At 44.2% G+C, this 10,845-nt stretch overlaps 1 long non-coding RNA gene across 1 annotated transcript; it reads left to right on the top strand.

Moving 5' to 3' along the window:
• The first annotated feature begins 595 nt into the window (after window positions 1-595).
• LOC129625090 (uncharacterized) lies at window positions 596-10,502 on the top strand. The gene is made up of 3 exons (XR_008701254.1): window positions 596-686; window positions 1,027-1,126; window positions 9,837-10,502. It is a non-coding gene; the product is annotated as an uncharacterized LOC129625090 (long non-coding RNA).
• Window positions 10,503-10,845: the final 343 nt, after the last annotated feature.

Here is a 10,845-nt window from a genome sequence, read left to right as displayed (position 1 = left end):
CCTGCAATGCAGGAGACCTGGGTTCAATCCCTGGCTCGGAAAGAACCCCTGGAGAAGGAAATGGCAACCAACTCCAGTATTATTTCCTGGAACATCCCATAAACAGAGGAGCCTGGCAGACTATAGTCCATGGGGTCGCAAAGAGTCAGGCACAACTGAGCGACTTCACTCACTCTGGGCAGTTGAGAGGAGGGGTTACCTGATGAGATCTGAAGGATGCACAAGACAGTGACCAGAGGAAGGGAGAGAAGAAGCATGGTCCTTTCTAGAAACGTGAAAATATCCAGCTGAACTTAGAAAAGTCCTAGTTGACAGGGAAAGTGGAATTGGAGTGTTCACAGGACCCTGTCACGAGGGGACCTTATAATTGTTGCAGATGATCCAAAGCCCTCACAGTGGGGTTTAAGCTGGGACTGATATAATCAAATTTGCATTTTGGAAAAGATTGCTCTGGCTGCTTTTCAGGGAATGAACCAAGGGTGGGGACAGGAAGGACAGGGGACAGAAATAGGAGGCTGAATTCCTCTTTCAGCCTCTGGAAAAGGAAACCTGGGCCACAAAGAAAAGTGAGGATATGGAGAGAAGTAAATGAAGTTAAGAGATCAGTGGACTCGGTTGGGAATTAGAGCGAAGAAGGAAGCGTGTCATCTCCAGAGAGTACATACCTCACATGGAGCCCCACCAGAGTAAGTACTCACTAGATCTTTAATGTGGAGAACCCACTCCAGTACTCTTGCCCAGAAAATCCCATGAACGGAGGATCCTGGTGGGCTGCAGTCCATGGGGTCCCTAAGAGTCGGACACGACTGAGCGACTTCACTTTCACTTTTCACTTTCATGCATTGGAGAAGGAAATGGCAACCCACTCCAGTGTTCTTGCCTGGAGAATCCCAGGGATGGGGGAGCCTGGTGGGCTGCCGTCTATGGGGTGGCACAGAGTCGGACACAACTGAAGCGACTTAGCAGCAGCAGCAGCAGATCTTTATTGACCGGCTTCTATGTGATTGTCTTTTCTTTGAACTTCAGAAACCTTGGGAAGAAAGTTCCAGAAGATTGGCCTCAATAGTCAAGACTCGAAAGTAATTCCTGGTGTTCATCAGCCTTCGCACCACTTTTTGGTCCAGAGGTATTGAGAGAGGGAAGGGGTTGGTTCAAAACAAAAAGAACCTGTCAACTAAAAAGATACACAATGTGAGAGTTGCAAGTTAAGTTTTGTTTGGGGCAAAACGAGGACTCAGCACCTCAGATAGCTCTAAGACACTGCTCCAAAGAAGTAATGTGTTCAGTCACTTCAGTCATGTGCAACCCTATGGACTATAGCCCTCCAGGTTCCTCTGTCTGTGGGATTATCCAGGCAAGAGTACTGGAGTGGGTTGCCATTTCCTTCTCCAGGAGATCTTCCCGGCCCAGGGATTGAACTTGGGTCTCCTGCATAGCAGGCAGATTCTTTACCCTCTGAGCCACCACATGCCAATTTGTAGCTGATAAACCTTTCCATATCCTGCAGAAACTGGCTGGCGGTCTGTGCTGTGGGGTGAACTGTTCTCTATTGGAAGTGCAGAAGCCCCAGAACTGAGCCACTGGGGTGGATGTCAGAGGTGGGTCTAGCTGTGTCACTAACTCGTCGTGGTTGGAGCTGTGTCAAAGTGACCGGTTTTGAACCTGGCACTTCAGGCAGAAAGCTTTCTGCCCAGGGTCCTCAGAATCACTTAACAGCCCCAAGCTCCCTGTACCAAGCCAACCCCGAGGGCTCTGGGGGCTTGTAAAGAATAAGCAAGCACACAAACTCCAGAATTAACAAGGCTGAAGAAGGCCAAGGAAAAGGCAACTGGAGCTCCGGCTGCCCCGAAACAGAGGAAACTGCAACCCTGACCTAAAGGCCTCGAGTCTGCCTTGGAAACCGAGCCCCAGGGGCTGCTCAGAATGAAAGCCTGTCCCAAGGTTTGAAAGGAGCTCCAGAGTTCACATTTCCCCACAGCCAGCAGCAGTCCCAGTCATCAAGAACAATGGAAACAGGGCTGGCTCACAAGATAGAATGAACCCCAGGGAAAATGCCACATGACAAATCCATCCCCTTTGCATACCTGCAGAAGAGCAGCCTCCCCGGCCCCACCCCGCCAGCTCCTCCAAGCTCCACTCCAAGCCCTGCCACGAGATCCGAGGAAGATTTCCATCCAAGACTTTCAATTTCACCACAGCTTGGTGCTGGCATCTTGACAATCAGGGATGTCCCTATAAGGATGCGTGTTTAAAAATGCAGATTCCCAGATGGGACCTGCCAGGGAGCCAACTCTAAGCTGGAACCCAGGAATTTACATTTTTAATAGGACACCGTCTCTAGTCTGTGGGTCACTGCTCTGAGAAATATTTTTGAAGAGTCTGGAAACATTTTTTTAACCTGGTACAGAATTCTTTTCACGCGCATCACTCAGCCATGATGGATTCCAGAGAGAAGTATTCTGGAAGGTTGACAGACATATGGACTGGTGGCTCCTCCCTCCTTCTGACCTTTCCAAAAGTCTTCCTAGTGGTAGCTTGTTAGTTCTGAATTCCTTACCAAGACCTCTTGTTTAAGATAACTCATGCAAGTGGTTGCCATGGTGCTTGGCCAGGTGGGCAGCTTCAGACAGTGGTTCCCCTAATAGAGGGAGCATTCGCTAGGTTTTAAGAACAAGCACATCAGACCTTCTGGTGCTGCATCTCGGTTCTGCCCTTCATTATCTGTGGGACCCTAAAGACATTGTCTGCCTATAATGTAGGAGACCCGGTTTCGATCCATGGGTCAGGAAGATCCCCTGGAGAAGGGAATGGCAACCAACTCCAGTATTCTTGCCTGGAGAATCCTAGGGACAGAGGAGCCTGGCGAGCTATAGTCCATAGGGTCGCAAAGAGTCAGATATGACTGAGCAACTAAGCGGGGGCCAGTGCAGGAGACATAAGAGTTGGGGGTTCCATCCCTAGTTTAAGAAGATCCCCTGGAGAAGGGACTGGCAACCCACTCCAATAATCTCGCCTGGAGAATTCCATGGACAGAGGAGCCTTATGGGCTCCTCAGACATGACTGAGTGACTAACACTTTGACTTCAAGGATTTGACAGATGCTTAAAAGAGGTAGAGAGGAGTTGAAAGAGAGAGAGAGAAGGTGAATGAATGAATGAATGAATGACAATCATTAAGGATGCTGGAGGAGGATCTTCATTTGGGGCACCTGGTATAAACACTTTAGCATCATTATTCCAGATCAAAATTACATTTTCCAAGTGGAGCTTAGGGTATGTTTTTCAGGCCTTTCATTTGCCAAAGTGCACAGAGGTCACTGAGTTGGCTGATTCAGGAAGCCTTTTACCGTATTTCAAGCAAAAGACTTGCCATAAGTTGCCCAAGCCACCATGGACCCTGCCTGTCTCAGTTTCCTGCCATTGACAATTAAGTGGGCATTGCTAATTAAATTATCATCACACTTAATTGAGAGTCAGATAACTGTGATTTTAATGAACTTGGATTGCTTTGGGTAAGACTATGCACTGGTTGGAGGAACAACCTTTTTGCTATATTGCTAATGGAATTCAATTGTATCTGTTGGAGTAGATGACAATAACATCACCAATACCCTGGACTTTTGTTCTAAGGAAGTGAAGTGGATCTAGCATGAGGTTGGGAGTTAGTTATCCAGAACCTATGTGGTTGAGATGGAGGGGAGGGGTTGTTCAGAGGCCTGAACTTCAGATTGAACAAAGAATTCTGAATTTTCTAGCAATCCATAGTAGCCCTGCAACCAGATCCAAACTCAGTCACATCATAAATGCCAGTATAAAACATGTCAAAGTCTGGGTTCATGGATAAATGAATGAATGAATTCATTAATGTCAGTTGCCCGTTCCAAAAGCACAACTACATTTTTCTGTCAGGAATGACAGAGGAAAAGACCTATTGGAGGGATCTGGAGTCAAAGTCAGTGAATGATAAAGCAGGGGCCAGTGAAGATTCTGTAATGAGCCAGAAATTAAATATTTTAGGTTTCACCAGTCTTATGATTTAATCAACTCTGCTGTTATAACACAGTCTTAAATAAATGGATGTAGCTGTGTTCCTATAAACCTTTCTCAACAAAAACAGGCAGTGAGCTGGATTTGGTGGCCAGAGGTTGTAGTTTAAACAAAGGTAATTTCATTGAGAATACCTAGTAGAACTAGGCAAGATTATTTAACACTTACACATGAAATAGCAATCAGTGCTTAACTAAAGAACAGATCAAAATGATTTGCAATTTTTCATCAATAAACATAAATAAATAATGCTACAGGTGTGTTTTTTTCTATTTTAAATTAAAAAAAAAACTTTTTACGAAAAAAATTCATAAGCAGAGAGGGAAAAAGAGCTTTCATCAGAGAAAACACAAATATTGAGTTGGCTAAAAAGTTTGTTTGGGTTTTCCTGTAACATGGTATGGAAAAACCCAAATGAACTTTTTGGCCTAGCCAATACAAATTACCCTTTTGGAATATTTCCTTCCAACCAGATTTCAGTGAAGACTTAACATCATAGTCATCATGTCACCATTTAAACATGTTCCTTTTACTTAAAGTCATATTTCAAGCATTTCAAAGTTGCTTTATAATGTTCAAGGTCATTCTTTTAAGTAGCTGTATAATACTCTATTTTATTAATAAACTATATTTGCTTACTAAATCATTCCTCTAATGGACATTTTGCTTAATTTCTGTTCTTGTACCACTATGACATCATGATGGTAACAACTTTATCTGCATTTTGGAGTTATTTTCAGGGTAGTGTCCTTGAAGTTGAATTACAGAGTCAAAGCATCCAAATATGTTAATAGATACAGATAAAAATGCAAAAATTTCCCCAAAAGTATATGCTAATAGAATCTGTAAATAGCAGTGATCTAGAGTGCTACCCCAAATGCAGTGTCTATAGTCATAAAAATCATTCTCTTTAATAGTTTTGAACATACCCACTATGAGATCCAGGCCTCTTCCGAATCAGAGACATCAGTTAACTGTTTCTGGAGAAATGGTAAATGCAGACTTTACTTAGAATCCATCGTAAATTAAATCCATCAGTCCACAGATGTTAGCGAGTGCCTGGCCTCTGCAATACCTCTCCACCATCTTGCCCTCACCACGTAGAGACAGAAAAAGTGAAGTCGCTCAGTCGTGTCCGACTCTCTGTGACCCCATGAATCACAGCACGCCAGGCCTCCCTGTCCATCACCAACTCCCGGAGTTCACTCATACTCAGGTCCATTGAATCAGTGATGTCATCCAGCCATCTCATCCTCTGTCATCCCCTTCTTCTCCTGCCCCCAATCCCTCCCAGCATCAGAGTCTTTTCCAATGAGTCAACTCTTCGCATGAGGTGGCCAAAGTACTGGAGTTTCAGCTTTAGCATCATTCCTTCCAAAGAAATCCCAGGGCTGATCTCCTTCAGAATGGACTGGTTGGATCTCCTTGTAGTACAAGGGACTCTCAAGAGTCTTCTCCAACACCACAGTTCAAAAGCATCAATTCTTCAGCGCTCAGCTTTCTTCACAGTCCAACTCTCATATCTATACATGACCACTGGAAACACCATAGCCTTGACTAGACGGACCTTTGTTGGCAATGTAATGTCTCTGCTTTTCAATATGCTATCCAAGTTAATTATAACTTTTCTTCCAAGGAGTAAGTGTCTTTTCATTTCATGGCTGGATTCACCATCTGTAGTGATTTTGGAGCCCCAAAAGATAAAGTCTGACACTGTTTCCACTGTTTCCCCATCTATTTCCCATGAAGTGATGGGACTGGATGCCATAATCTTTGTTTTCTGAATGTTGAGCTTTAAGCCAACTTTTTCACTCTCCTCTTTCACTTTCATCAAGAGGTGTTTTAGTTCCTCTTCACTTTCTGCCATAAGGATGGTGTCATCTGCATATCTGAAGTTATTGATATTTCTCCCAGCAATCTTGATTCCAGCTTGTGTTTCTTCCAGTCCAGCGTTTCTCATGATGTACTCTGCATACAAGTTAAATAAGCAGGGTGACAATACAGAGCCTTGACGCACTCCTTTTCCTATTTGGAACCAGTCTGTTGTTCCATGTCCAGTTCTAACTGTTGCTTCCTGACCTGCATATAGGTTTCTCAAGAGGCAGGTCAGGTGCTCTGGTATCCCCATCTCTTTCAGAATTTTCCACAGTTTATTGTGATCCACACAGTCAAAGGCTTTGGTGTAGTCAATAAAGCAGAAATAGATGTTTTTCTGGAACTCTCTTGCTTTTTCCATGATCCAGCGGATATTGGCAATTTGATCTCTGGTTCCTCTGCCTTTTCTAAAACCAGCTTGAACATCTGGAAGTTCACGGTTCACGTATTGCTGAAGCCTGGCTTGGAGAATTTTGAGCATTACTTTACTAGCGTGTGAGATGAGTGCAATTGTGCGGTAGTCTGAGCATTCTTTAGCATTGCCTTTCTTTGGGATTGGAATGAAAACTGACCTTTTCCAGTCCTGTGGCCACTGCTGAGTTTTCCAAATATGCTGGCATATTGTTTCCAAATTTGCTGGCATATTGAGTGCAGCACTTTCACAGCCTAATTCTAGATCTGAGAAAACACTAAAATACAGGCACCACGCATTCTGAATCAAAATTCTAGCTGGGGGCCCGGCCCCTCATCATTTCCCAAGGCTGCTGAGACAAAGTGTCACAGACAGGGAGGTTTAAAACAATTGAAATTTACTCTTTCACAGTTCAGGAGGCAAGAAGCCTGAAGTCAAAGAATCCACAGGAAGAATCTGAAAACTCTAGAGCAAAGTCCTTGCTTGCAACCCGTGGCTTCCAGTGGTTGTCAGCAGTCCTTGGCTTGCAGCTTCATCTTTCCCACACCTGTCTCCACCTTTGCATGGTCTGCTCCCTCTGTGCCTGCGTCTCTACATCTTTGTGTTTTCATATGATCTTCTTATAAGGATAATAGTCATTGGATTTGGGGTTTGCCCCAATCCAGTATAATGCCATCTTAACTTGATTATATCTGCAAACATCCTATTTCCAAATAAGATCACCTTCACAAGTGCTGGAAATTAGGACTTGGACATATATTTGGGGGGCATACAAGTAACCCACAATTGGGGGAAACAAGAAAGTGGATAGAATTAAGACTTTCTTGGGAAATTGGGAGTTCTAGCTATTGTACCTTCATAACACCAGGCTTCATCAAATCCCAAGCTCATCCCTCAAGGAGAATCAGACGATGTGCCTGGGGGCGGGGATGAAGTAGTCACATCTTCTAGGATACTTTCCTTGACATTTCCTGCACTTCATGTGTGTCTCCCATAATGAAAGCATAGCCCTGAACTGTCATGATTTCTTGTGCATTTATAGATGTTGAGTTCCCTGAGGACAGAGGGTAGAGTATTCTTCATTTTGCCAAGCCCTGGTTAGCTGGCACATAGTAGGTACCCAGAAAACTAAGGTTGGGTGGATAGAGGGTGATCAAGCATTCTGAAACATCAGTTTGGACTTATTTTTCTTTAATTGCCTTTGTGTCCTACCAGCACTAGACCAACTGCAAACCAGAGAATTAAGTTCATTAATATTCATTATTCCAGCACCCCCATCACCATCCCTTTGTTTTCTGCAATAGCTTCTTAGCCTGCAGTCAAATGAGCTCAGGGAAAATGATGTGACTTGGCTTTGCAGATAGATTCCTCCGGCTGCCAGAATGGATTTAACAGACTCGGAACTGGGTCCGTCACTCCTTCCAGGACTGCCTCGGTGCACACAAAGTGCTGCGACGTCCCTGAGCTACGAGGGGCCATTCCAAGGCTCTGATGGATTTGACTGCTTTATGCACTGACTTAAGATCTCATTTCCTGCCACATTCACAAGTGCTTTCTGGGCTGCTGCAGGAAAACCCCTAATGTTGGTTTTGTGTTGCCCCTACCTCCATCCACCTCCACTGGGGCCAAGATTGCAGAGCTCTGAGTTTCTCATCTAAGCAAAAAAAAAGAAAAAAAAAAAAGCCTCAGAAAGATCAAATGATTTAAGAGTTGCCAAAGGTGGTTGCTGTATCTCCCAGCCAACCTTCCTCCGTGTGAGTATGTGTGTGTGGATGTGTAATGCTCTTTTCTTTTGGTTGAGTCCCCCTGGAAATACATTGCAAGAGATGTGAAATCAAGGCATAAATGACTCTATTAGGCAAACAACAAGCTGACATCCATGGGGCACTCCTGACCAGTTTGCAAAGGGGAAGGAAATATTCTTTGCTGAAATGCCCACTATGAAGTAGGCAGTCTCCCCACTGTTTACCAGACAGATTTAATATCTATTTACTTGTTTCTCCATCATGTAGACAAACTCGGTTACATTTTCCCATCATCAATTTGGCAAAAGCAGCACTTACGCCCATTTTCAGTTACTCACGTTTATTCTCACCGCATCGATGCGTCTCTTCCCAAGTGGAAGGTGGGTTCCCTGAAGGGAGGGTCCACTTTGTTTACTGCTGAATCAATAGGACTGAGCTGCTGGACTTGGTTCATAATGAACCCTCTACCTGTAATTCAAGAAGAAATTATTAGTGTCCCCAGTGCTAAAGAGGGCAGCCACGGAAAGGAAAAGGAACCCCTGATTGTCTGACCCAAGTTAAGAAAGGAAGGATGAGTGTAGAGTAGTCATTTTCAAAGAGGTGTCCCAAGACTAGCAGACTTGGAATCACCTGGAGATTTAGTAGAAATGCATATTTTTCTTCCATCACAAACCCAATGAATTAGAAACCTGCTGATGGGGTCCAACAACCTGAGGGCTAAGAAACCTCCTAAGTAATTCTGATTCACATTTAACATTGGAGAACTATGGAGAGATAAAGAATATGTATACAAGGAGGCACATCCACATGCTGGGAGTGAAGGAGGCAGCTCTTAAATTTACTCCAGTAGTTTTGAGACAAGAGAATGCAAAATGTGTTGCAGAGACAAATGAAGTTCCAGAATATTCAAGTGGGAGACAAAAATAGTAGCTTTGAGCAAAATATCCCATCTGGCAGCCAGAGAAGAACAACTACTAAGTGTCATTAACACGACGACTCTGTCAAAGGTACATAAAATATGCTGTCATTCAGGCGTTATGGGTCAGTTTGTGTGGGAGGATTATTAAAAATACTTTCATTCATTAGTACAAAACATTAAAACCTATCACCTACATGCTAAGCCGCTTCAGTTGTGTTCAACTCCTTGCAACCCTATGGACTACAGTCCGCCAGGCTCCTCTGTCCATGGGATTCTCCAGGCAAGGATACTGGAGTGGATTGCCATGCCCTCCTCCAAGGGATCTTTCCCATCCAGGGATCAAACTCACATCTCTTGCATCTCCTGCATTGGCAGATGGATGCTTTTCCACTGCACTGTCTTGGAAGCTGCTTATCACCTACAACCCAAAGTAAACAGCACCCCCTTTTCTCTTCCTTATATCACACAAACTCTCTCCAAAAAATCTCAAATGCCTGCAGTGGTTCATGGGAAAGACATAATTTCAAAGTCCAGGAATTTGGTGAGATTGGAATTATACACTCATAAAGACAACCATTTGTTCATATGTATATACTTTTTCTCTTCCAGAGGTCATAGAGATCCAGGAGTAGGAGCAGGGAGATAAAATGGCAGATTTGATTCTGAGCTGGAGATGCACTGGGTGGGTGGGACCAGTGGATAGAACAAGAGGCTGATGGGAAGGAGGCGGGTGATGGGTTGAAATGACTGGTTATAGACCCAGGTTGAGAGGCATTTATTTCTTTATTTACTTTTTTCAAAAAGTTTTTTTTTTTTTTTTTTTTTGGCTGTGCTACAAGGCATGCAGGATCTTAATCCCTCAACCAGAGTTTGAATTTGAGCCCTCTACAGTGGAAACAGTGGGTGTAATCACTAGACCACCACTAGAACCATTTAAACCAAAGGAGACAGATGTCCTGAGACACTGGAGAAGATCTCTGTATCAGCATTCTCCCATGTGTGGATTGTGTGTGTTATCTGAGGCTAAGTAGAGATGATAGAGAGGGTGGAGGTCACAGCCAGCCACACTGAGTGCATGCTCCAAGATGTCCTTCCGTACATGATCAAGAACCATTTACAGTGGGTCTCTTTGGTGACACCCCCTGCGTCCAGTACTGGATATGTGACAGAGACACGAGTACTGCTAGGATCCTACCAACAGCATGGCTTGTCTAGCTCTCTTACCAAGATAGGCCTAACTTGAAGAGAACTACCTCTTCCACCCAGATGGAAAGTCAGAATGCCTTCTGACACTCCATGTCCATGAAGGATGCTGAGAAACACCCCTTGCCTGGTCTGGATGGCTGAGCTGCACATTTTCTGGGCAGTAGAGCAGAGTGATGATGAATCTGCCCTGGAGACAGAGAGCTGGGTTTGAGTCCTGGTCCACCTCTTCTTAGCTACATGACCTTGGGCTCCGTGGCTCTCAGCTCCTCCTCCTCATCAGCAAAATGGGGGTTTTGATGACTATTAAACAGAGCAAAGTAAAGTACTGAGCCAACTCATTGGGAAAGACCCTGATTCTGGGAAAGACTGAGGGCAGGAGGAGAAGGGGGCGAGAGGATGAGATGGTTGGATGGAATCACCAAATCAATGGACATAAGTTTGAGCAAATTCCAAGAGCGAGTAAAGGACAGGGAAGCCTGGTGTGCTGCAGTCCATGGGGTTCCAAAGAGTTGGACACGACTTAGCAACTGAGCAACAAACAACAAAACATTTCATAAATGCTATCATTATTATCCTTAATGAGGACAAGACAGTCAAACTCAAAATCTCTCAGCTACAATTGTCTACATTCTATGTAACCCC

This window comes from Bubalus kerabau, chromosome 13, assembly GCF_029407905.1.
Source record: "Bubalus kerabau isolate K-KA32 ecotype Philippines breed swamp buffalo chromosome 13, PCC_UOA_SB_1v2, whole genome shotgun sequence".
In the NCBI taxonomy this organism is placed as follows: domain Eukaryota; kingdom Metazoa; phylum Chordata; class Mammalia; order Artiodactyla; family Bovidae; genus Bubalus; species Bubalus kerabau.
Note: the sequence above shows the minus strand (reverse complement) of the source record. Positions and strands in the feature narration are given on the sequence as shown.